The sequence below is a fragment of the Nicotiana tabacum genome, chromosome 5 (genome assembly GCF_000715075.1).
Source record: "Nicotiana tabacum cultivar K326 chromosome 5, ASM71507v2, whole genome shotgun sequence".
Lineage (NCBI taxonomy): Eukaryota > Viridiplantae > Streptophyta > Magnoliopsida > Solanales > Solanaceae > Nicotiana > Nicotiana tabacum.
Genome location: NC_134084.1, coordinates 148,881,450 through 148,908,702, shown reverse-complemented (window position 1 = coordinate 148,908,702; position 27,253 = coordinate 148,881,450). Strand labels below are relative to the sequence as shown.

At 36.6% G+C, this 27,253-nt stretch overlaps 1 pseudogene; it reads right to left on the bottom strand.

Annotated features, from left to right (window-relative positions):
• Positions 1-764: 764 nt before the first annotated feature.
• LOC107817460 (callose synthase 11-like) lies at positions 765-17,383 on the bottom strand (annotated as a pseudogene).
• Between the last annotated feature and the right edge of the window lie 9,870 nt (positions 17,384-27,253).

The following is a 27,253-nucleotide window of genomic DNA, read 5'->3' as shown; positions in this document are numbered from 1 at the left end:
CTTCAAAAAAGACCCAAAGTTATATTCATGTCTAAACACATTTCTAAATTTCAAATACCAATTTCACCTGAAAAATTTTTTCACCCCTTTTTTTGGAATTTTACAATTCTTATGTCCAAACGCCCGCTTAGATAAGGTAGTTTGAGTCGACACAAAGTTTAAGAAAAGAAAAGAAGGCTTTTGAAACTTGTGGTCATAAAAAGCTTGAAGGATAAAGTTTATGGCTTTGTGGGGTTATGACATTTGTATGGTATAAAAGCTTCTCTTTCCACACACCACAGTTATTAAAACAAAACAAAAGGGCAACCAGAAACCTAAATGAGTAACTCTGTCTACAATTTTTTTTGTAGAGGTAAAGATAGGTCACCATTGATGATTTCATCTGATACGAATGACTTAATAAAGATATAGGCACATTCCAATCCTATAGCAACCAATGAGGGCGTAACCAATTGGTAAAAGAAAGAAGCGTGATGAAAAGTTTAAAAGAAAGAAGGTAAAGTGAAATGTGAAAATAGCAAAAGTGTTTCTGATATATATTACTTTATTAGACGGATGTTTTACTCTTGCATGCAAAGACTTGCTAACCTCAATAACATTCATCTAAGCCTGTTGCACTGGAAATGACATTTAAAACCAACAGATACAAAGGTTGCAAATCTGTTCTCGATAAATCTGCTTGTACATCAGCACTATCAAACAACTGTTCATTTCTCCAGGGTTAGCCTATTTTTGGCCAAGAAAGCAAAGTAGATTAATCAGTCTTAAACAGCCAGACAAACGATTAACCCAAGCATCATATCATATAGCCGAGCCAAGGACACAGCAGTGCTCCAAACCAAAGTAGACTGCAAAAAGGGCCGGAGCTCTAGGGCAATTTGGATTAAGCCCCATTCAGTTGGAATAAATGCCAACAAACTTGTGATGAAGTCAAACAGCGTAAACTTGATTAACCTCAACAATAGAACAATCACCAATGTAGTGAGCAGAATAAAAAGCAACTGCACCAGTCGATAATATATGTGCTCCTTCATCGAAGGCTTGGAGTGACTCACTAGGTTATTTAATGTCATTTTACACCCAAAGAGTGAAGGTGGAGCACGGTGGTTCTTGTATACAAGAACAAGGGTGATATTCAAAATTGCAATAACCATCGGGGTATCAAGTTGCTTAGCCATACTATGAAAGTCTGGGAGAGAGTGGTTGAGCTAAGGGTGAGGACGAGTGTGTCTATTTCCGAGAACCAGTTTGGGTTTATGCCAGGAAGTTCGACTACAGAAGCCATCCACCTTGTTAGGAGATTGATGGAGCAGTATAGGGAGAGAAAGAAGAACTTGCATATGGTGTTCATCGACTTAGAAAAGGCGTACGATATAGTTCCGAGGGAGGTTTAGTGGAGATGTTTGGAGGCTAGAGGTATACCGGTTGCCTACGTTAGGTTGATTAAGGACATGTATGATGGAGTAAAGACCCGAGTGAGGAAGGTGGGTGAGGACTCAGACCATTTTCCGGTTTTGATGGGGTCGCATCAGGGGTCGGCACTCAGCCCTTTTTTGTTTGCTCTGGTGATGGACGTACTGACGCGCCACATCCAAGGGGAAGTGCCATGGTGTATGCTATTTGCAGATGATATTGTATTGATTGACGAGATGCGAGATGGTGTGAACGCGCAATTAGAGGTATGAAGGCTGACCCTGGAATCTAAAAAGGTTTCAAGTTGAGCAGGACCAAGATAGAATACTTAGAGTGTAAGTTCAATGGCGAGACTCAAGAAAGGGAAAGGAAGGTGAGACTAGACTCGTAGGTCATCCTTAGAAGAGAGAGTTTTAAGTACCTTAGGTCTATTATTCAGGGGAATGGGGAGATTGATGAAGAAGTCACTCATCGTATTGGGGCGGGATGGATGAAATGGAGACTCGCTTCCGGTATTTTATGTGACAAGAAGGTGCCACCAATACTCAAGGGTAAGTTCTATAGAGTGGTGGTCAGACCAACGATGTTGTATGTGGCTGAATGTTGGCCAGTGAAGATGCTCATGTCCAGAAGATGAAGGTAGCAGAGATGAAGATGTTGAGATGGATGTACGGGCACACCAGGTTAGATAGGATCAGAAAAGAGGTTATTCGCGACAAGGTGGGTATGACCCCTATTGAGGACAAGATGCGGGAAACGTGTCTTAGGTGGTTTGGTCATGTGAGGAGGAGGAACAGAGACACCCTGGTGAGGAGGTGTGAGAGGTTGACATTGGAGGGCCTAAGGTGAGGTAGAGGTAGGTCAAAAAAGAGGTGGGGAGAGGTGATTAGATAAGATATGACACAACTTCAGCTGACCGAGGACATGATCCTTGATAGAAAAGTATAGAGGTCGATGATTAGGGTAGTAGAGTATGTAGTCTAGAGTGTTCATGACAGTAGTACTAGCACGCAGTCTCGCTTTTTGTTGGTAGTAGTTTTTTATGACTAACCATTATTTTTTATCATTATTGATCACCTTTTTGTCTTGTTGTTTTTATTCTGCTTTTATATGACTTTTTGGTACTGTCCCTTCTTGTCTATATTTTCATTAATGTGGTGCTTATACTTTCTTGAGCCGAGGGTCTATTGAAAACAACATCTCTATTCTCACAAGGTAGGGCTAAGGTCTGCGTACACACTATCCTCCTCGGACCCACGATATGGGATAATACTGGTATGTTGTTGTATATGCAATGGCAATGTAAATTGCCACAACAACGACCATAATAATCCAAAGACAGCAAGTAAACACAAATACTAATATTACCACCAGCAATGTGTAATTGATAAACAATTCCATATTGAAAGAAGAAACGAAGATCCATAATAATCTCACGCAATTTTCCCCAGAGACCGGTAGTTCTCAAGTGGTCCTGTTCTTCATACCACCATGTCTCCCAAACTTTGATCCGCTTTTACAAAAACTCCCCTATTGTACCAAATCCAATGCATGAAATCATCAAAGTCATACGCTGTTCTTAACTAGTCAAACCCAAAGGGATTGAACAAAAACGGAGATGGTATCCATGACAGTACAAGGAACCAACTTGATATAGTCATATATAGCTATATACACAAAGGTGTCCTTAGTTTATTGGAAAAAATTAAGTTCATATATGGAATTTATTGTAAGATGACACGTCATGATATGTGTATCGGTCAAAGGATGATAATTGCCAAAGAATAATTAAAGAGACATGAGCTTCAACAGGAACGAACAAATATTCAGGAAAACAAGAAAGATAAATGCTCAAACTTCTTTACGATCAAAGAGAATGAATCTGATAGCAAAAAAGGTATAGATACGTATTGTTAGACATTAAATACGGAAAACGTTAGAGAATCAGTATTGAATCAAATATGATTACCAATTGTAACGTTACATTAAATGCCATTAATTGTCAATAATGACTCAATTATGACAGAAACAAAACGTATTATCTAGAGGTAGCTATAAATGTAGAAGACTAGTTATTTGTAAGGATACGAAATACTATTGAAATACATTGATTTACTTTGCATTATATTCAGTTATTATTTGTCAGTTATTCTTATTTCTATTCGATTATCAGTAATCCAAGTTCTTCTAAAATAAGCTTTGACCAAAATCCCAATTTTTGGTTAAACAAATTGGTTCCGTTACTGGGAATCTGATAATCATTTACTTTCTTAGTCAAATCCTTCATCAAAAAACTGATAATGTCGAATTTCAACGACAATAACCAATACAATTTACCACCCCAAGATCCTCAACATCAGGAGAATGATACAAATGACAGGACCCCACTTCCCTCACCGCGTGATTCACAACGACAGTCACGAGAGGGGACTCCAGATGGCTCTAAAACAAATAACGGGGTTGCAAACCAAAACGGATTTGAGGCGAATCAAAATGCTAGAGTTGCGAACGAACAAGAACTTGATGATGCTCTGAAGAATCTAATTGCTCAGTAAGTCAGTAATGCTCTCCGGGCTTTTACCAACCAGTTACCAGTTGCGCCACCAACACCAACTTCGAATCATAATACTTTGGAAAACCCACGTTCTGGGTTCGTTAATTCAGTCACTGGTGGAACTCCTAGCGAGTCTCGTGATGGCAAACCAGGTAACATAGTTAATTCTGATTTACAAAATTTAGTTCTAACCTTGCAGAAGCAGCTCAAGGAGCAAAATGATCGCATAGAGCAAATACCTGGAGTACCGCCTGTGTTCAAAGGAATAGATATGGATAAATACTCATAACAACCATGGAAGCCTAGTGTTGCTCCTGTCCCAATCCCGAAGAAGTTCAAGATGCCTGATATCCCAAAGTATGATGGCACAACTGATCCACGAGACCACATGACTGCATTCACAACCGGTGTGAAAGGCAATAATTTAACCAAACAAGAAATTGAATCAGTGCTGGTCAAGAAATTCGGTGAAACACTCATCAAAGGAACATTAACATGGTATTCTCTCTTACCCAAAAATTCTATAAATTTTTTTGCTGAGCTTGCAAATTCATTTATCAAAGCGCATTCGGGAGCTCAAAAAGTTAAAAAAAGAATGGAAGATATTTTCAAAATCAAGCAAGGAGATTCAGAGCTGCTTAGAGAGTTCATGGATAGGTTTCAGCGTGAAAGAATGATGTTACCACACGTACCTGATAACTGGGCAACTATGGCTTTTGCCAGTAATTTGAATGAGAAAAGATCAGAAGTCACGAGACGACTCAAGGAAAGTCTGCGTGAATTTCCAGCAACAACCTGGAATGATGTTTATAACATATACAACACGAAACTAAGGATAGAAGAAGACACTATCTCCCGATCTCAGAAAGAGGAGAAGGTGAGTTCGAGACGTGCAGAAATCGAAAAAAGATCCACTAAAAATAGATACGAACCATACATGGGACCAGCAGGAAAAGACTCACGATCAAAGCAGGACAATTCAAGGTATGATCATAGATCGAGGAATAGAGAGTTGGATTCATCATCGAGGTTTGGAAACGATTGAAACACACGAGAGACGCGAGATGATGATAGGAACTTGAAGGCAAGATTTGGCGGTTACAATTTTAATGTCAGCACTTCAGAGTTAGTAGCTGTATTAAAAAGCATGGGTGATAAGGTGCGGTGGACAAAAAAAATGAGATCAAATCCAAACAGATGTAATCCTGATCACCGGTGCAAATTTCACAATGATTGTGGTCATAAAATAGCAGATTGTAGATTGCTACAAGGAGAAGTCGACCACCTATTAAAGCAAGGGTATCTCACCGAATTATTTAGTGAAAAAGGTAAGCAAGCTTATATGAAAAACAGGCAGGAGCCCCCTAAACCTCCTTCTCCCAAAAGAACCATTAATGTTATAAGTGGGGGCGAAGAAATCAACGGTGTGACATATACAGTGGCCAATAAAGTTTTCAAAGTTACAATTACCCACAAGAAGCGGGTCCGACATGTTTTGGAAGAAGAAAGTATTACATTTGATGATGCAGATGCGGATGGCGTGTTAAATGTGATAAGTGCCAATACATCTTGTAATAATATAACACATATAAGATTAAATATTTTTATAAAAAAGTGACATAAAAACTATTTAAAATTACAAAAAAATGCATAAAAATTAATAAAAAATAGATAAAAAATAGGTAAAATACATAATATTATTATAAAACTGTATAGATGACCAACCACCAATAAGCATGAGGCACCCCCGTTATCGCAACCACAACAAATGATTCCGATTTGAAACCACCGCCGCCAACCACCAAGCATCGACCACTCAGTGCGGATGGCGTGTTAACTCCACACAACGATGCACTGGTAATATCTCTACTTGTACATGATACTAATGTGAAACGAGTTTTGATTGATCTAGGTAGTTCCATGAACATTATTTTGCTAAGAGTACTAAACGAGATGCAAGCTGAAAATAAGCTAGAACCTAAGGCACATACTTTGTCTGGATTCGACAATTCAAGTGTTGTGACAAAAGGGGAGGTAACACTTGCAACATTTGCAAAAAGGGTTGTCAAAGATACGAAATTTCAAGTGGTAGAGATGGAAATGGCTTACAATATGATTCTCGGGAGACCGTAGATCCACGAGATGGATGTTGTTCCGTCTACCTTACATCAAATTATAAAATTTTCTATCACCATGGGGAATACGTCAAATCCATGGGGATCAATAGACATCCAGGAGCATCAACTCTGTAGCAGGTTCAAGTACGAAAACGAAGAAAAGTAGCAATTACAGAATCCAGTTGAGGATACCACAACACAAGCCTCAACTGAACAAGGGCGAACTGATGTGGACTCAAGGCCCGATTCCATTCAAGAACCAGAAGAAAATAAAAATATCAAAATAATGATTGAAGAACTGGAGGCTGTAGAGTTATTTACACAATGGCCCGAAAGGAAAGTCTACATTGGGGCCAACTTAAGCCACGACATGAAAGGTAAGTTGATTGAATTTTTAAAAAACTAACGTGGATTTTTTTGCCTGGTCCCATTCTAATATGATAGGAATACTCCCGGAAGTAATGACTCACAAGTTAATGAAGACCCATCGTATCCACCGGTCAAACAAAAGAAGAGAAAGCATGGGACTTTCAAAAATCAGGTGATTCAAGATGAGGTTCAAAAACTATTAAAAATTGGGTCTATCCGTGAGGTAAAGTATCCTAATTGGTTAGCCAATACTGTAGTAGTACCGAAAAAGAATGGCAAATGGCGAGTTTGTGTTGATTACACCGACTTTAACAAAGCTTGTCCTAAAGATTCTTTTCCATTACCACATATATATCAACTGATTGATGCTACTGCAGGACATGAATTGTTAAGCTTTTTAGATGCGTATTCAGGGTATAATCAGATCAAAATGGATCCTCTAGATGAAGAAAAAACTTCATTTATAACAGACAGGGGGACTTGCTGTTATAATGTAATGTCCTTTGGTCTAAAAAATGCTGGTGCCACATATCAAAGATTGGTGACCAAAATGTTCCAAGAACATTTAGGAAAAACTATGGAAGTCTACATAGATGATATGCTTGTTAAATCTCAATAATCAAGGGATCATATATCGCACTTGTCTGATACATTTCAGATCTTACAAAAATTTAATATGAAGCTAAATCCCGAGAAATGTGCATTCAGCATTTCATCAGGTAAGTTTTTGGGTTTTCTTGTTTCTAACCGTGATATTGAAGTAAATCCCGCGCAGATTAAAGCCATTGAAGAAATTCCTAACATACTTACAAATAAGAAAGAGGTGCAATGACTAACGGGAAGAATTGCAGCCTTGGAAAGATTTATTTCCAAGTCATCAGAAAAGTATTTCAAATTCTTTTCGGCTCTTAAAAAGCAAGACCAGTTCGAATGGTCCGAGGAGTGTCAACAAGTGCTCAAAAACCTGAAGGCATACCTGTCAAATCCGCCGTTGCTCGCAAAACCGAAGGATGGAGAAAGGTTACTTATCTATCTAGCTATTTCAGAAGTAGCGGTGAGTGCTATTTTAGTTCGTGAAGACCAAGGTAAACAGTCTCCAATTTATTATGTTATCAAATCATTATTCGATGTGGAGACGCGATATCCTCAGTTAGAAAAGCTTGCACTAATCATGACATCTAGAAAACTAAGGCCTTATTTTCAGTGCCACCCTATTTCCGTAGTAACTACTTATCCATTGCATAATATATTACACAAACATGAGTTATCAGGTAGGTTAGCCAAGTGGGCCATAGAATTGAGTGAATACGACATCACATATCAACCTAGAACTGCGATAAAATCTCAGGTGTTAGTAGATTCTTTGGATGATTTTAGCCATGGGATACAACTAGAAGCTGAAAAGGAACTACGAGTGTTCAATGGGTCTAATCAGGGAGTTTGGACCTTATTTACTGATGGCTCATCTAATGTGAAGGGGGAACGTTTAAGAATTGTTTTGGTGCCACCTACGGGTGAAACCATTCGACAAGCCATAAAATGTCATCCTATAACTAATAATGAGGCAGAGTATGAAGCTATGATTGCAGGTTTAGAACTGGCATGTGAACTTGGCATTGATCATATTGTAATCAAAAACGATTCGCAGCTCGTAGTTAATCAAATGCTGGGGACTTATACAGCCAGAGAAGCGCGAATGCAGCAGTACTTAGAGAAGGTACGAGATTTGGTTAGGCAATTCCAAACCTATAAAGTTGTGTAGATACCAAGAGAGGAAAATGTCGAGGCAGATGCCTTAGCTAATCTCGCATCTGCGGCAGACGTGACGAATAACGAAAATGCTTCTGTAATTCAGTTGTTTCATTCAGTACTCGATCATGACAAAAATGAGGTAAATTTCAATAACTTAACCTGGGATTGGAGGGACGAGATTGTCGCTTTTTTGCAGTATGGAAACCATCACTGAAGATAAGAAAAAGGCTCACACGCTTCATAAAAAGGCTGCTCGATACTGTTTAAAGCAAGGCAATCTTTATCGTAAGTTGTTTGGTGGTCCCTTAGCAAAATGCCTCAAGCCTTCTTAAACAGAATATGTAATGAGAGAAATACACGAGGGGCATTGTGGAAATCACGTAGGAGGAAGATCATTAGTAAAACTCATGACTAGAGCAGGCTATTATTGGCAAAAAATGGAAGAAGAAGCAGAAAATTTTGTGGCTAAATGTGGTAAGTGCCAAAGATACGGTAACAACATGCATAGACCTGCGGAGTTGCTACATCTGGTTGTTGCACCGTGGCCTTTTATGAAATGAGGGATGGATATTGTAGGTCCACTACCACAAGCAAAAGGCAAGGTAAAATTTCTGCTAGTACTTACCGATTACTTTACTAAATGGATAGAAGCAGGTGCTTTTAAACAGGTACGAGAAAAGGAGGTTAGAGATTTCATTTGGTGAAATATCATATGTCGATTCGGTGTACCAAAGGAAACTATATGTGACAATGGCCCGCAATTTATAGGCACTCAAATCACATAATTTTTTCAAAGTTGGCAGATCAAAAGGATTACTTCAATGCCTTACCATCCGGTGGGTAATGGACAAGCTGAATCGACAAATAAAGTCATTATAAACAATTTGAAGAAACGGTTGGAAGAATCCAAAGGTAATTGGCCAGACTTGCTACCTAGTGTTTTATGGGCATACCGCACAACATCAAAAACAAGCACGGGTGAAACACCATTTTCACTAGTGTACATGGCTGAAGCATTGATCCTAGTGGAGATAGGGGAACCTAGCATGAGATATACACAAGTGACCGAGGAATCCAATGAAGAAGAAATGCGACTAAACCTTGATCTACTTGAAGGAAAAAGAGAAGCTGCATTAATAAGGATGACATCACAAAAACAAGTCATGGAACGATATTATAATCAAAAAGCTTGCCTAAAATATTTCAAGACTTGGGACTTCATACTCAAGAAGGTTTTTCAGTCCACAAGAGCGGCTAACACGGGAAAATTAAGTCCAACTTGGGAATGACCTTACAAGATTCACGGTATCGCAGGAAAATGAGCATACAAGCTGGAAACAATGGATGGAAAGATATTATCTTCACGTTGGAATGTCGTTCACCTGAAGAGATACTATTTCTAAGGAGTACCCACGGTTAGGTATCCTCATTTTAAAATTTTATTTTTGAATTGTTAAAATTTTACTAATAATTTTAGATGATAGGCAAAAAGCTAACCCATACTAAATGATGAATTATGACCTGCAAGGCACGTGGAAGAAAATACATTCCCGGTCTAGGTTACAACTATTCTGATAGAAATTATGACGGGTGAAACAGTCTTCATCTATAATCGTACCTCCGAGTCCCGTATGTTTTATTCCTTTTCAGGAAAAGGACCAAATAAGAGGAGTAATCAAGTGCTCGAGACTTCATACTTCAAAGCTCAAACACTTTGAGGGCTATATAATATACATAGACATATGTATAAAGAAGACAAAGAAGATTGAGAAATAATCAAAGTTCAAGTCAAAGCCTGAGAAGTTTACTCATTGAATGAGTCAAGTGTAGAGCAAAGTTATGAGCCAATAACATAAATCCAAAGAAAACCTTATCATAGTTAGGTTAAAGGCAATGTACAGAAATGAGTTATAAATAAAAACCTTATGTTTTGTTTTCTTTTTTCAAATCTGTTGTAAAGAAAACAGTTACGAGAAAGTTATAAAATTTATTTAAATACATGTAAAGATGTTATTTAAAACTTGACAAAGTTCAAATGAAAACTTTATCAAAGTTATTTCAAGAAACATATGTATTCATGTTTCTTTTATTGTACATTTACACCATTATGAAGTTGAGACGTCTTCTTCATTAAGTGTCAAATATAAAAAGGACATCTTTTATAAAATTCATGATTAATTTAAACATTCATGAAGTTAAGAAATCATTTTATGAAATAAAAGTGCAAATTATTCAATAGGTCCTTAAATATAAAGGCAAGAATGAGCAAAATAGAAGTTCAAAATAACTAAGTTAAAATAGAAAACTTCTTAATATTGAAAAGTTTAGACTAAGTATGAACTTAGTCATAAACTATGAGTCACTTATACAAAATGCCCCGAAAAAGGTCTAGGGACTTGATGTTTTCAACAAACCCTCAAATGGGACCAAGGGTTATGACTACATTCCACCAAAAAAAGGAAAAAAAAGAGTCACATATCATAAGCTTGTCACTGAGGAGTTGAAGAAGGACCAAAAGCAGGGTCACCGGCAACAGTAGACTCAGGTTGACTTGAAGGAGTTGGAACACTCACCGTACCCATATCATCTTCAATATGTTCAGAAGTTTCAGCCACGGGAGAGGGAAAGTTTTGGCCTTGCTGAGTCTTTTCAATAGTTTCTCTTATTTTAGCTAACTCAGCTTCCAAGTTAAAATTCTCTTGGCTAACTTCTACAAGGGTATCATGGCGAGTATTTAAAAACACCCAACTCACTTCAATTGCGGTCTTATCCTCAAGAATCTCGTAATCCTTCTCCCATTCAACAATTTCACTTTTAAGTTTCTCATACTCAGCCAAGGCAGAATCATAAGAAATTTGAATAAAAGCACGTGAACTTTATAAGGAACGAACCTTATCAGAAGACTCCTGGAGGTCTTCTTGAGTCTGAGTTTGCACATGTTCACCGGCATACACTACTTTCTCACTTAAGAGAGCCTTCAACTCTCTGATCTCTTTACTAGCCTTGGAGAGTTGCTCGGAAAAAGATGTTTCGAGAAGATTCTTGTCTTTACCAGCTTGGTTTGAGGAAGCTTTTCCAACCACCAACTCTAAAGTTAGAACCCTCAACTGCTGCTCTAAGGTGCACTCGCTTTCTTTTAACACTTCCATGTCAATTTGAAGGCTTTCATATTGTTCTCTCCAGTTGTTCGCTTCAATTTGATACTCATGCATTAATTGCTCTGTTTGGGAAACCCTCTTTATCATTTCTGTACCAACGAGGTTGATCTAAAAAAAATATATAGAGAAAGGGTAAGAACCATAATGGAAGAAAGGAATAGTAAATCATTAAAAGGAATACCTTTAATGATGATTGTATTATGTTGTTCATCCAAGTCAAAGAGTTGTGGCTCTCAAGCTTGGCTCTCTCGATTGGACCAATTAGGGGTTTCAACCACACATCAGCCCCACCTGATTTTCTCAAAAGATACCATCGGCGGGAACCTTGATGATAACTTGTTTCATAGCTCCACTTCCACTTGAGGAACCAACCTCAGTGTGTTGAACAGTTGTAGGAGGAATTGTGGAAGGAGTCCAAACAGACTGGGGTGGAGCAGCAATGGCAACAGTCACGACTGGTAGAGAAGATGTCACAGGGACAGACATGGAAAATGAGGCAAGGGGCACTTCATCAGAAACTGGACCCAAACTTTCATTATGAAACCCACGAGCAAAAAGTTGATCAACAAAATCACGAGCAGTCGCGGGGGGATTGTCATCAGAAATCATCAAGGTAGACTCATCAGGCTCGGCTAGAGGAACAGAAAGAGGTGGATATGCTTCATCATCTGAAATAATGCATCTTCTAGCCCGTGGTCTTTTTACCAAAGAACCCCCATCTTGTTCTTCCTCTTCTTCAGAGTCTTGACCAGAAGAAGCTTTCCTTTTCGATGAACAACCCAAAATTATTTCTTAGGCCCTTTCCAAAGAAATTCTGGAAGCTACGACGTCCTCACCGGTTATGCCTCGAATGGGAAACCTTGACAAAAAGAAGGGTCAAAATAATTTCTAAGGAAAGAAGTGAACGGAAATACAAAAGATATAGAAAGCACTTACCGTGAGTTTTCACTTTCCAACCAAACTGATGAGAAACGTTTTTTCCAGGATCTACCTTCCATCGGAGCAACACTTAATAGATTTCCTACCCAACCACGAAAATTGAGGTATGAGAAAGTTATAAAAAAGAAAACTCACGTGCAAAATTCCACTTCTCAGGAAAGGGAACATTCTCGTCACCCACTAAACCAAAAGTGGGGGCAGCAACAAATATGGCATATCAGCCATGGTCCTTATCGTATTCTGGACTGTCCAAAACTCTTTTACTTCTCGCTACTAAAGTAAATATTCCTTTACGAAAAAGTTTGGGAGAATAGAGATGGATCAAATGAAAGAACATAAAAGGCGTGCCAGCCATGTTGCCAAATGCCTCAAGCAAGCAACAACCCTCCACATGATGGGGCCAATTTGTCCTAAGCAAATATAAAAAAGCGACAGAATTCAATGATAACAGGGTCAATAGCAGGTTTAAAATTCAACGTGAAAGGTATAAACAAAAGAAAACCCAGTTAAATAAGATGTGATTCTTTGGTTGGCATTGAGAATTATAATGGGAAGTCTTGACTCCAATGACAATCTCTACGAACTACAGAAATCAGACCTTCAATGATCTGAGTCGGGTAAATGTCAGCACGATCTAATGAGGACATTTGGTTTCTGATGGACTCTCTATCATTGTAAAAAGATAATTCAGCAGGAAGAATTTCATCCATAAAAGTTCACGAAGAGGTTCAGTGGGTTCTTTAGTCCTAGATGAAGATCTTTGAGAAAGAGAAACTCTGGTTCTAGAAGGTAGAGTAGAACTCGTTGAAGGAACATAAGGACATCGAGAAGATGAAGACCCTAAACTACAAAGTCTTCCTCCTCTCCTACTTCTAACAGGAGCAAGAGGAAAGTTGTCAACGATGGGGACTCTCCAAGGGTTAGGGTTTGAAGAAGACATAGTAGTACGAGGAAGAAGAAAAACAGAATTGAATACTCTAAACCTTTTGTGAAAAAGACAAAGGTAAAAAGTTATATTTATAGTCAGAAGCAACCGTTAAAAGAAAAGGCGCAATTATGGAAACGTCATAATGAGAACTGTCGTTTCGTAATTGGTGAAGTTGTAAAAAAGCCTTAAAAGACGCTAAAAGATTGCAGAACCAACCAGGAGACGCCACGTGTCATGGGCATTAAATGGAAGTGACAGATGAAGCGACAGTTCCAGAAAAGAGTTAATGGCGGCAAATATTCCCGCTTTAAATGAGATCCACTTCCCAAATATTCTATTGATGAATAAATGGCAAGTGTGGGGGGGGGGGACTATCTGTATTGGGAAAAATTAAGTTCATATATGAAATTTATTGTAAGATGACACGTCATGACACGTGGACCGGTCAATGGATGATAGCTGGCAAAGAATAATCAAAGAAGTACATGCTTCAACAGGCACGAGCAGATATTCAGGGAAAACAAGAAAGATAAATGCTCGAACTTCTTTACGATCGAAGAGAATGAATCTGATAGCAAAAAAGTATAGATACATATTGTTAGGCATTAATATGGAAAACGTTAGAAAATTAGTATTGAATCAAATATGATTACCAATTGTAACGTTACATTAAATGTAATTAATTGTCAATAATGGCTCAATTATGACAGAAACAAAACGTATTACCTAGAGGTAGCTATAAAAGGAGAAGACTGGTCATTTGTAAGGATACGAAATACTATTGAAATACATTGATTTACTTTGCATTATATTCAGTTATTATTTGTCAATTATTCTTATTTCTATTCGATTATCAGTAACCCAAGTTCTTCTAAAATAAGCTTTGACCGAAATCCCAATTTTTGGTTAAACACTTAGTCAAGGGGATATGTGAAGCTTACATAACCAGGATCACTCTAAGTTAGATTGCCTTGACAAAGTGGCTACGAGCATGTCGCTGATAGTTCTCAGCAAAGCACTTGCGCTGCACAACAAAACCACGCCCAGTTGCACGGTACTTTGCTCCCCTATGAAGAATGGTCCTACCAAAGAAATGTGCATAGGTTACCATTGAGTATATGAAAAATAGTGAGGCAAGTTGTAGTTGCATAGTTACAAAATCCCAGATTGCCGGAAGGAAGCCATGCTCCAAAGAGTTCTCCACAGTCATAGGGAGGGCAGTGAACACACTGTTGTGAACTCAGTGAGTCACTTGGTGGAGGATTCATTTTGGAATTTGGAAAATTATGTGTGAGACCCATTTTGAGCTTAGGCAAGCGCTCAGTACATGAAAGTGCAGCATGGGGAAATTAGTTATAAATACAGTAGAAGACGTAGTGCATTTTTATGCTGAAGTTGTCAAGTGTTAAGCTCTGTTTTCTCATCTCTGTTCTTTTTCCATACTTCTCGTCCCCATTGTTGTATCAGTCTAGTTCTCATCCCCTTTCTTCTTAGAATTCTGCTGTCCTATCCTTACTTTCATTAACATATGCGTTGTACACAATTAATGTTGAGCTAATACAATCAGTTGGTTTGGTGTATCACTTGGGTTGTTTCACACACCAAGCTAGATAACAAATTGCTGATTAAAAATTGCATCAAGTGCTTTGTTGCTGCTGGTATTTCTGATGGCGTACTCCTCAATACCACTGAGAGCAAGATAAAGTCTCCCCGTAAGAACATGTAGACCATTACTACCACTGACATATTATTGAAGAAGTTTATTTCATGATATTAATTAGAGGTATAATGGTCTTATGACACTCCGAAAGATTTTATTGACGTACTTCTAATGTATTGCAGTCATTTACATTGACCCATGACCAGATGATATTATATACACGTATATATGTATATTATATGTATATGGGATATAGGAAAAGATTATGGCGTTATATACGCACCACCACCTGATCAGTTGGTATATGTTGATGATTTTACTCACAACGGCCAAGATGATATGATGGGATGCCCTCAGAGGCTTGATGATATTATGTACACCTATATCTATGCATGACACGACATTTACACCCACGCGCATGATATTATAATTGTTTCAGGATTTGTAAAGTTATTTAGACTTACAAGCGGAATTCCTTATTCCATGTTTCACCTATGTCTCTTATGTACTGATTTTCATGCCATACATACTCAGTACATTATTTGTACTGACGCCCTATTTCTCGGGGCTTGCGTTTCATGCCCGCAGGTGCAGTTAGGCAAGCTGACAGTCCCCCTTCTTAGGATCCTTAATCGGTGAGAGTTGGTGTGCTCCACTTGATCCGGAGTTGCTTTTGATTTTGGTACGATATGCTTGTATGCATATATGGGTATTACATGGCCCAATCCCATCCTTCTACAGTTGGATTTTCTATTAGAGGTCTGTAGATAGTTATGTATAGTTGGATAGTATGTGGCCTTGTTGGCTTCCAGTTTTGGGTATATTATTGTCTATAGCAGCCTTGCCGGCTCGCCCACGGTATTTCGCATGTATATGTACATATGTCTTTTGGATAGGTTTCCCTCACGTATATTATTCATCTTTATATCTTAGACGCATGCTTAAGGATGCTCGACAGGTAGGACTCGGGCATCCGTCGCGGCCCACCGGTTTGGGTCGTAATAAAAAGCTTACAAAATTTGCTCTACATTGAGTTCTTTGAGAAATTTACGCAGTATAAGTATTCTACAATATTCATTATTTATTTGCCCGACTGTGTAGGAAAATGATGAGAATATAAGAAAATCAGGTATATGAAATAGATTTACTATGACCCGAACATTTAGTTTGAACATACGAACTTGTGCCTCAAAGCTTGGACCAGTGCTTGCTGAGATTTTACCAATTCGGGCTCCCCATAGTTATACATGAAAAATTCTATCCAAGCTTTTGACAGGGTGTTTTTTTAGTTGTGTAGTCTGTTAAGTGAATTGTTCTCATGTTTAACACCTCTTCTGTGTTTTTATTTTGAACATTTGATTTGGTTATAGTTATGATTATTAAGGAAGATGGTATTACTTATTTCATATCGAATTTGATTATCGTTATAAGATAGATAGTGGATAGCAGTATGACTGAATTTGAATTACATATCACATATGAAGCTCGTGTATGCTTGACGATATACCTGGTCAATTGAACATATGTGAAAACATGTGAATGTGTTTCCTTATACGGCAAGAGCAGCACAAAAAGCGTCTTAAAGAGGTACGTCAGTTACAAGCATAATCTCCAATAACTTTTTGAGATCAATTGATATTAGGTAAGAAAGGGTGAAACAATGTTGGCTATTATTGTTATATTCAGATAGACTCTGATAAGAAAGACAGGGTTCAAAGACTATAAAAACTCTTATCTTTTGCTTAATAAGTGTTTACAAGGCTTTTTATTCTATGAAACGTATATTTTCTTACTTCAAACTCCAATGATACTTGTTCGAAATTTTCTAACTAAAACAAAATTCCATATTAGTTTTGTATTTGGGAGAAACATAATTTAAGAAGCATAGACAAAAATAGCTGTGTGGTTCCATATTAATATAGGAAATAAGATGCACAACTGTTGCTTTTAGATCCATAAACTTCCCTGTACTCTAAATATAACACTACATTTTCTAAAAGTCAAGTTAACAAGACTATGGTTGTTGTAGAGTGATTGAAGTGGGAGTTTTGACATGTCTCTTCTTTGTTATGACAGAGTTTGACATGTCTGTTCTTGTCTTCAAAATTGAAGTTGAGGCTATTATTCTAGAAACTGTTTCTAGAGTCTAGATCTATGATTTCTTCATCTTATCCTTGCATTAATTTCTTCAAAATTTATTTATGTTGAAGATACTATTCTAAAATACACGAGACTAATTCACATTTTGAATATCCAGTAATACCTAAATAAAAATCTCAACTTTTCATGTCTGAATCACTACGTGACCTTCAATTGTACTAGAGTTACCCTTCTCTTTCCGACTCCCCCTTCATCTTCGCCTTTTTGCACTTCCTGTCCAGCGTCTTTTGGCTCTCTCCTCTGTGACACTATTGTTTCCTTTAACAAAGTTTCTCCATTTTGTTCTTTTGATCTTCGCCCTTCACTATATTCCTGGGTTCTTTTGTTCTTCATGTTTTCTTTACAACAACTCAGAATTCCAGGTAATTGATTGATTAGCTTCGGGTTTACTTCTGATAAAAAATCCCTTTTGTTATTTTTTGAATAATCCATTTTTAAAATTGATTCTTTTATATATCTAATAAATTTGCAAGTGATTTCTTGCTTTACTAAAGTTATATAGTATCATTTCTTCCTTTAGTTGATATCGATGTTGTGGCTGAAGCCTCTTTTGCAAAATTTACACACAGTATGAAGCTCGAGTATTAGTGTTATTGGAGGTCGTTGTAGTTTGTGACTATCTGGAAGTTGTATGCTTGAATCCTAGGTGATCTTCCTTACAAAGAGTACATCTTGGTAGTTGATTGAAAAAAATAGGTGGTGTTTAAGGTGATTAAGTGGGGTCTTCAGTTAACTATCACCAGGAAAGTATTACTGGCCTTTACTTAGTAGTGATTTACGATGGTGATAAGGTAATATTCCTTTTCTGTGTATTTGATTAGCGTCTCATGCATGGATCACTTGTGCTGATTGGTCTGAATACCCTCGAAGAGAGGTACAATTCATTCATATGTCATTTAAAAGTAGCTTACTGGCTTTTCTTTGGGCTCGATAAGTTGCTTTATTCTTAGGCTGGTATCACGTCTCTTGTGCGAAATAGATGCAGGAAAGAAAAGTGTGTTTTATTTTTTTCTTTCAGTTGGTAATTTTGTTATATCTTTCATATCTTTCCATTCACGAGTGTAAAGTTATTTGCTCAAAGTTGAAGCAGCAATGAGGATAAGAGAACTTTGGAAAAATTGAAAGGGAAGTCCTACTTTGTCTTCTCTAATCCTATATATTTCTGGATGGATATGGAGGAATATATGACCTGCCTAAAATTATAGCCGACAGATCTTGCTCTTGTTTGGAATTTGAGTGGTAGTAGTTATTCCATAAATTGTACACATGCGCCAGCTTTCTGGTAAAAGAAGTTAGAGTTGATGAATGAATTTATTTATCCAATAAGGTTTATTGTATTGTAAAACAACAATGCAGAAAAGAATGACCTTGTGTAATTTTATATGCAAGTATTCCACTTATTATAAAAATAGTCTATTGTCGTCTCTACCTTCAACCAAACTGTTCTTTAAGTTTGGTAAGAAACAAAGCCATCCAATGGCTTTGAAGAAGAGCTAATAAGTAGAATACATGTATATGTACCAGAATTTTATAATAAATCGCCTCCTATACAAAGTATTCATGCAATCGTGCATTGCTAAATACTAAAACGTTGTAGATCACAAATGTCTTAATAGAAGAGAGCAATATAGCAATGTTAAAAACATCTCTATTTGATAATATTCCATCTTATAATACAATCGCATGGCAATGTCAGAACTAATTTAGGACATCTTTATGTTGGGCCTGTGCTGGCACACACCTTCACCCGCCTAGTAGTATATATAAATGGGAAGGGGTGTACGAACACATCAATAATCAATTGTACAAAAGGTTGTATTACTTGTACCGTAGACTTGGACCCATTTCATTAGTTATTGCATTTTACTATAGTACACGTGTACGGTAATTTTGGAAAGAGACCATGTGTACTACTTTATACAAAAGAACAATATTTGGTCTCTTTCATAGTAATGCAACTCTCCATCTTCTCTGGTTCAGCTCTCTTTCTCTCTGATCCTCCCTATTCACCATCTCCTCTTTGTCCCTCCTTGCATAAAACTATCAATTTGTCCAGAAAATTTCAAATCGAAAAAACCCTATTAGAATTCTAAACCCTAGATGATCATTCAATACTCTAAAGATGCCTATACAAAATTGTGAATTTGTGATAAAGCAGCACTATGAAAAAATGTCAAAGGTATGTCCTACATCATTCAGAAATTGTTCGTAGTTGGAGAGGAAAGTATTCAGTATATTAACATTGTAGATACTGAATTAGAATTACTGATTATAATTTTATGCACAAATTATTTTTTTTTCTCTCTCTTTCAAATCAAAATAACTATAGAAATATAGATGAATAGTGATGTATCTACACTTTTTGTTTGCACGATGTCTTTGGGGTTGGCTTGATTTCGTCGGTGTTCTATAGTTTGCGATGAGCTTGGATGATATTCCTTTTATCTTTTACCTTTTAAAGCCTCCTCTTCTACTCTTCTAATATGCATGTGGAAGTTTTTCCAAGTCATGTATAGATGATGTGATTTTTGTTAGTTCATTATTTTCTAATAAATTTTTTATTGCCGTATATAATTAATTTCTCTGCGTAAAGAAAAGTGAATAATTATTGTTTAGTACAACAAGTTGGGGATGGAAGGGAACTTGGTGTTAATTATATCGTGAATATATCCTAGGATTATACGAGTTCACAACTTGACCACCATTTTTTTGTTTCTACTAATTTACACCATTGTCTTTTTCTCACATTTGATTCTATCGCAGTTTGCTGATGTTGTATTCTTATTGTGTAACCACTTTGGAATAGCAATATTGAAGTCTAATCTCAAAACTGATAGTTGAGTTTTTACAAAGTCGAGTTTATGTAAATGGCAGGAGTCGAGTTCTAGGATTTCTTCGCGATTGTCACTCTCATAGTTGCTGCTTCTCAGGTATCTCTTTTTCAATTGACAAGTGTTCATTTCCTTTTTTGAGTACAATTTTTGTTTTCTAATGCTATAGTCTTTGTACTAACGTTAATGTGTCTCATCTTTCAGCCTTCAGGCCATCGGTCCTTGGTCCCTTTCAAGGTTTCTCCTGGGGTTCTTTGCTCTTCTTTCTGGCCTTTGCTTCCGGTTTCCTTTTCAAGTTTTCAATTTTAAGCTGAATTTATTTTTTGATGTCTACTTTCTGTTCTGGTGAGTCTTCTCTCCATCTTTCTTTTATCTGCAGAATTTTGTCGGTGAATATTAGTTTCTTTGTTCTTTTGAATAATTTTTGTGCTTGATTTTCCACATGTATGTCATGATTTGCCCATGCGTGTTTGGTAGTAATAGATACATAGGTGCTTGCGAGCATATCTGACTTTGATGAATATATATTTACTTTTCTATTTTTGGATAATTAAAAATTAATTCTTTTTCCTCTTTAAAATTTGAAAATTCCCAACAGATTAGATAATAAATTTCAATCATGCACTGTCTTTTTCAATTTTTATCGTCCAAGTTGTGTGCTTTTTAAGTTGAGCGCCAAGCTGTTGTGTTATAGTTTCTTGGTTGTAGCTAGATGATTTTTCTGTATTTTTTAATTTTAGTGGGTTGATATGAAACAGTGCTGTGTGAAAATGCAAGGAGGGTGAAAGTAACTACTTTACTACCGAAGAAAAAATAATTTTCAACTACATCATTTTTATCTTTTTAATACAGTAATATTGTGTAATCTACAATGCATTAAATATGAGCATGTTTGAGTTACCTTCTGCACAAATTTCTGTATTGATAGTCAAATTAATTAATCTTGACTAATATGTAGTTGATTGTAATTAAAAAGATTATTGGAGTATTCAAAATGCTAAGCTTAATATGAGCTTTAACGTTGTTTTGGTCTTTAAGCAGTTTTAATGCTTAGTCATACCAGATAATATTATAACATGTATATCTAAAGAATGACTGTTGAAAGCTCATAATCTCTCAGAAATGCTGCATGACTTTGAAGTACTCGTGATTGACTCAATGATTTTGTTTTAGTAAATACTAAATGGTCCTTCCACAAAATAGTAGTTTCATGATCTTTTGTACATGTATAACTTTCTTGCTTAATGAGTGCAATTGCTTAGAGAAAATTAATATACTCTGACAGTTGTTCCCTATTTCTTTGAATGTTGTACAGGTACAATATCCATCGTAGTAGATATCAATGGACTGTCTGTATCTTACTATTGATGCAAATTGTATTTTTAGATTATTTCTTATACTGGAATAGGAGAGTGCACTGATTTGGCTTCATTGATGTGCTTCTTGATTTTGGATTTAGCCGAGCGAAGGAGATGTTGGACCATCTTGGAAGCATGTTTGCAAATAATCTGACCAATTTAGAGCGCACGGTTCATTGTAGAAGCTAAAAACTCAGGTCTTTCATATCTTTATTTGGCATTTCACCAATTTTTTTCATTGAAAAATGTTATTCAATTGCACAAGGATACTCCATCAGTTACTGCATGTTCTTCTGAATTCTGGTGTCCGATTATTCTAGTTCCAAATGTATAGCTAGAGTATATGCTTTTGTTTTCTAGCTAACATGCATTTCTTTTCCATGTGGGAGCAAGGCGCGACTGGCTATAAACCATGTCTGCAGTCTGTTGATTCATCATAAGCTATAAATCTAGTGTGAAATCACTGTGGCACTACCAAGTTTCTTCTTGAAGTAGTCACTATAAATAAAATGGAAAGTTTAAAGTAATACAACTTTTGGGACGATAAACTGGTGTAATATTTCCATAGAAATTGTAGTTTTCATATAATACCAATTAACTTATGCTGTGTCGGTTTGCCCGAGGATTGAAGGATATAATGCAATTTGAAGGTTAAGAAACTCTTCCTGGATTCTTTTTGTAGAAAGAGGGAGCTCTATCAGGGTAATTTTAAGCTGCACCAGTCCATTTCAAAGCTCGTATTTTTTTAAGATTGTTTGATATGCAATTGTATGTTCTTTACTCCTCCTGCTTGGTCTGATGCGTAAGTTTTCTTTTGAAGCTCTTTTTAAGTTATTTCGTTGTTCCTTAACAAGAAATATGAGTTTTATGTGATGGTATTGTCAAATCTATTTCTGCTTCAATTTGTAGCTAGATGACTTGAGAAGCGTTTGACTATGTCTACAGTAGTTAAAATCACATTTGTATGTGCTATTTATGAAGCATTGAATCTCAAACACTAGACCCGTTTGGCCATAGATTTTGTCAAAATAAATTTGGATTTTATTTGGCAAACACATGTTTGGTCATAGATTTTGCCCATATTTTGGCAAAAATTCCAAAACCAGCTCACCAAAATATTTTGAAACACTAATAATATACATGTTTTTTCAAAATAAATTTGGGAAATGTGTATTGAAAACGTATGTCCAAACACATTTTCATTTGCAAATTAAACTTCACCCAAATCAGATTTTTCAAAACAAATTTGGAAATCTATGACCAAACGCTAGCTAATGCTGCAGTATATGACAAGCCTGTGCTTAGCACGAGCATCCACATCTAGTGAACTCAGAAGTAGCAACAGTATCGATATCGTAGCAAAAATGTCACGACCCCAAATACCAGTCGTGATGGCACTTATCACAGTACTAGGCAAGCCGTCAAACCCATAATCACAACCCTTTTACCAATAACTTTAAGCCATTTTTCTAACATAAGTTTTAAATGCGGAATTCAATACAAGTATAAAAATGACAGAAATATGCGGTATGTCAACATAACAACTACTACACACCCAACCATCTGGTGTCACTAGTCTAAAGTCTCTAATTACAAGTCTGAACAACCTACTACATAGATAGTTTAGAAATGCGGAAAATAATAAGATAGAGGGGAGAAATCAAGGCTGCGAACGCCATGCAGTTACCTTGGAATCCTCCAACAGAAGCTGAACCAGCTGAAGAAATGCTCACGCGGCCACACAGGCTCCTGGATCTGCATACATGGTGCAGGGAGTAACGTGAGTACGCCAACTCAGTAAGTAACTAAAGTAAATAAAGACTGAAGATAGTGATGAGCAGTTAAAACATATAACTGAAAATAGCAACAGGATAGCAGCTCAACTTTACAGTTTAAAACCAGTTTCGTCATAAAATCCACACTTTCAGTTTAAAACTTGAAATCATATACTTAGCAGTATTTCCAACAGAGGCTTAGTTTAAAAAGAAGAGTGAAGAAATGAAAACAGCATAACAAGGGCCTCTCGGGCAAGGAATCACTCAGAATATGGCCCCCTGAGCAGCCTCTCAGTCACTCGGGACTCAACTCTCGTCACTTAGTACTCACTTTCAGCACTCGGCTCATATATACCTCGTAATGACAGAAATCATAGTATCCACTGCGGTGTGCAGCCGATCCATGTATTTATAGTCGACTACGCTCACTGGGGGTAATGCTGCTTGGTGGGTCGGGCCTGAACCGGACCGGACCGAGCCTGAACCGGACCGGACCTGGCCCGCGGGCCTAACGGGCCTGGTGGGCCGGTCTTGGTGGTCCTGAGAAGGCCGTGACGGGCCGGTCTTCATAGATTAGCCCACGAGCCCGGGACCGTTTAGCCCGGGACCGTCAGCCGGGCCTGGGCCGGGCCTGGCGGGCCTAACGGGCCCAACGGCTATTTGTTTTTTTTTTAAAAAATTGTTTTTAAAATTGTCCAACGGCCATATTTAAAATCTAGCCGTTTGGGCTGACAATTTGACCGTTTTTAAGTTTAGAAAATGGCCATTTGGCCCTAAACTTTATTTTAACCCCAAACTTTATATAATTACACTTTTTTCCATTTCTCAACTATAAATACCCCCTCATTCTTTCATTTTTATTCACCAATTCATCAATATCTCTCAATCTCTCTCAATCTCTCTACTACAATTACTTAATTTATTGTTGAAATTTCGTGAAAAATTGTGAAGTTGTTGAATTGAAGTTTTCAAGTGTTCAACGATTTTCAATTTTCAAGAAGTTGTTCAGCAATCCGGTAAACTCGTTTCAACTCTTACGTTTTAAAAATATATTTTTGTGTGGTTTAGTTTGCATAATTATAATTAATATGGCATTTTGTTTGAAAAAAATGTTTTGTAAAGGAAAAGATAAAACCGGGGAAAGTAGTGGCCAACCAACTACCCTTCCCCCAGCTCCCCGACCTAGAAAAGATAAGCAAGTTGAAAGTAGTCGCCAACCTAGACGTCCTCCTCCTTCCGTAATTCTTGATAGTGATCACCCTTGTTTTCAATTTACTGATAGTGAATTTTGCCATAATGTTGCACCAGGTGAAACATTAGATGATGAAATTATGAATGCTCTTTATCCTAATGAAACTATCTTAGAAAATAATGAGGAAAATGAGGATGATGATGAAACCCAAGCACCGGATTTAGATGATACACCTACTAGTCCTCTTAATAACCCAACTGATGCACCGACCGACCCACCTGTAGAAACTCCTATTTTTAATAGATAACCTGCTAAACGCCTAAAAACATCATTAGTTTGAAATTTTTTCACTCAAGTAAGAGAACAAAATAAGACTAAGTGTAAAACTTGTGGGAAATTAATGTCGCATAAATATACTGGAGACCGTAGCGGCACGGGTAGTTTGACTAGGCACATAAAAACACACCCTAGAGATAAGGCTAGATTTTTACAAATGAAAGCGCAGCTAGAGGGGACAAGTGTAGATTCTGCGGTTAACCCTAGTACATGTTCAAATCTAGTTCAACCAGGAATTAACACTGTCACCGGAGGTATTTTATATTACGATCCAAATAGAGATCGTGAAGAATTAGCAAAGATGATTACTGTTATGTGCTTACCTTATACTTTTGCTTCTAATCCTAATTGGGTTCATTATATTAGAAGAGTTTTCAATCCTACTTATAAAGGTTGGCCTCGCGCAACAGTTAAGAGTGATATTTATAAATTCAAACATGAATATGAACAATATTTGCGGTATTTATTTACTCATATACTTAATCGGATTTCTATTACTACTGATATTGGTAGAAGTAGTAATAATTGTGATTATCTAACTGTTACAAGTCATTGGATAGATGAGGAATGGACAATGCAAAAACGCATAATTGCGTATAGAATAATTAATTCACGTCACACAGGTAAGTTTATAGCTAACGCTGTTGCAAATATTTGTAGATATTTTTGCTTTAGCGATAAAATAATGGCAATTTCTATGGATAATGCTTCTAGTAACACTAGTGCTATAGGCATGCTTACAACAACACTAAATCCTGCATTTACTAATATTTTTCATGTTAGATGTATTTGTCATATTTATCATTTAATTGTCGGTGATGGTATGCGAATTTTAAACATAGAAATTGAAAAGGTTAGAATGGCTCTTAATTGGCTTTTTTATTCAAACCGTAGAAGTAGACTTAGAGAGTATTTTAAAAAATGTGATGAATATGGCCTTAGAGAAAGAAAGGTTCCTAAACCTTGCCCGACTAGATGGAATTGTATGTACGAAAGTTTAGTAGTTGCATATGAATATAGAAACCCAATTAATGCAACGTTTAATTCTCGGGTAGGTGGTGAGGATGATGATGAAATGCTTACTACTCAAGATTGGACGAATGTTAAAATTCTTTTAGATTTTTTAGAACATTTTCAAATTGCTACAAATGCATTTTCTGGGCAATATTATCCTACTATTTCAAACTGTTTAGTTTATATTGCAGCACTATCTGATTTGTTTGTTGAATTTGGTGAGGGTGGGGACATTTATGAACTTGCTATAAATGAAATGAAACAAAAGTTTAATTTTTTTTCTTATCCCTCCTATTTATGGTCTTGCTGCAATGTTAAATCCTACAATGAAATTGGGAGGTCCTCATTTTTGGTATTCAAATATTTATAAGGCTTTAGATCTTTCAAATGAGGAAGTTGCTACACTTGCAGATGCAAAAGCCTCAATTAAAATTAATGCTCAAACAGTTTATAATGCTTATCAACTTGCCTTAGAGCATGCTAGGCCAACTATTCCAACCCCTACTTCGTCTAGCTCACAATCGTCTAAAAGAGCTGCGGGCTTAAAAGCTCTTAAATCTTGGACGGAGTTCAGGGGTTCTCAAGGTGATAATTATGATGAAACTTCACATCTAAATGAGCTTCAAGTTTATTTGTCTCAGGGACTTGAAAAGGAGAATCCAGACGACTCTTTTGATCTTTTGGAATGGTGGAAGGCAAGGGAAAAATATTTTCTGGTTCTTGCAAGGATGGCTCAGGATATTTTATCAATTCAAGCTTCAAATGTTGCATCAGAGAGCGCTTTCAGTCAGGCAAGACTGCAAATAGGTGATCATAGAGCGTCTATGAGGGATAGCTTGGAAAAATCAGTACTGTTTAGAGATTGGATCCGCTCGGAAAGAAGAAACTTTGGAATTGTAGAATCACAACCGGCGATAGATGAAGCTTATGAAGAAATGATAACGGAACTTACGGAGGATTCGGCTTCGCCCGGAAATGGTGATGAACAAGCTTCTTTTCCACCACCACCAACGCAACCTCCTCCGAACCTTGAAGGATTTATGAGATTTGTTAGAGATAATACATAGACTAATATGTAACTTGTATTTTGACACATCTTCCTTAGTTTTTTTCCTTCTAATGGTGGTATTAGTACCTTGTTGTGCTCATTCCATTGGGGGAAGGAAGACTAAGAAAGATATGCCATTTTTGGTAATAAAAATTATAAGACATACCCTTGAATATCTTTTCGCAATATTTCTTTGTCTTTACTTAGAATTATTTATAAGCTACAATATATACATAACATACAATATATACTACAAGAAAATATATAAGTAATAAGTTATAATATATATACATAAGATACAATATATATACTACAAGAAAATATATAAGAGAATATATATACATAAGATACAATATATACTACAAGAAAATATATAAGAGAATATATATACATAAGATACAATATATATACTACAAGAAAATATATAAGAGAATATATATACATAAGATACAATATATATACTACAAGAAAATATATAAGAGAATATATATACATAAGATACAATATATATACTACAAGAAAATATATAAGAGAATATATATACATAAGATACAATATATATACTACAAGAAAATATATAAGAGAATATATATACATAAGATACAATATATACTACAAGAAAATATATAAGTAATAAGTTATAATATAT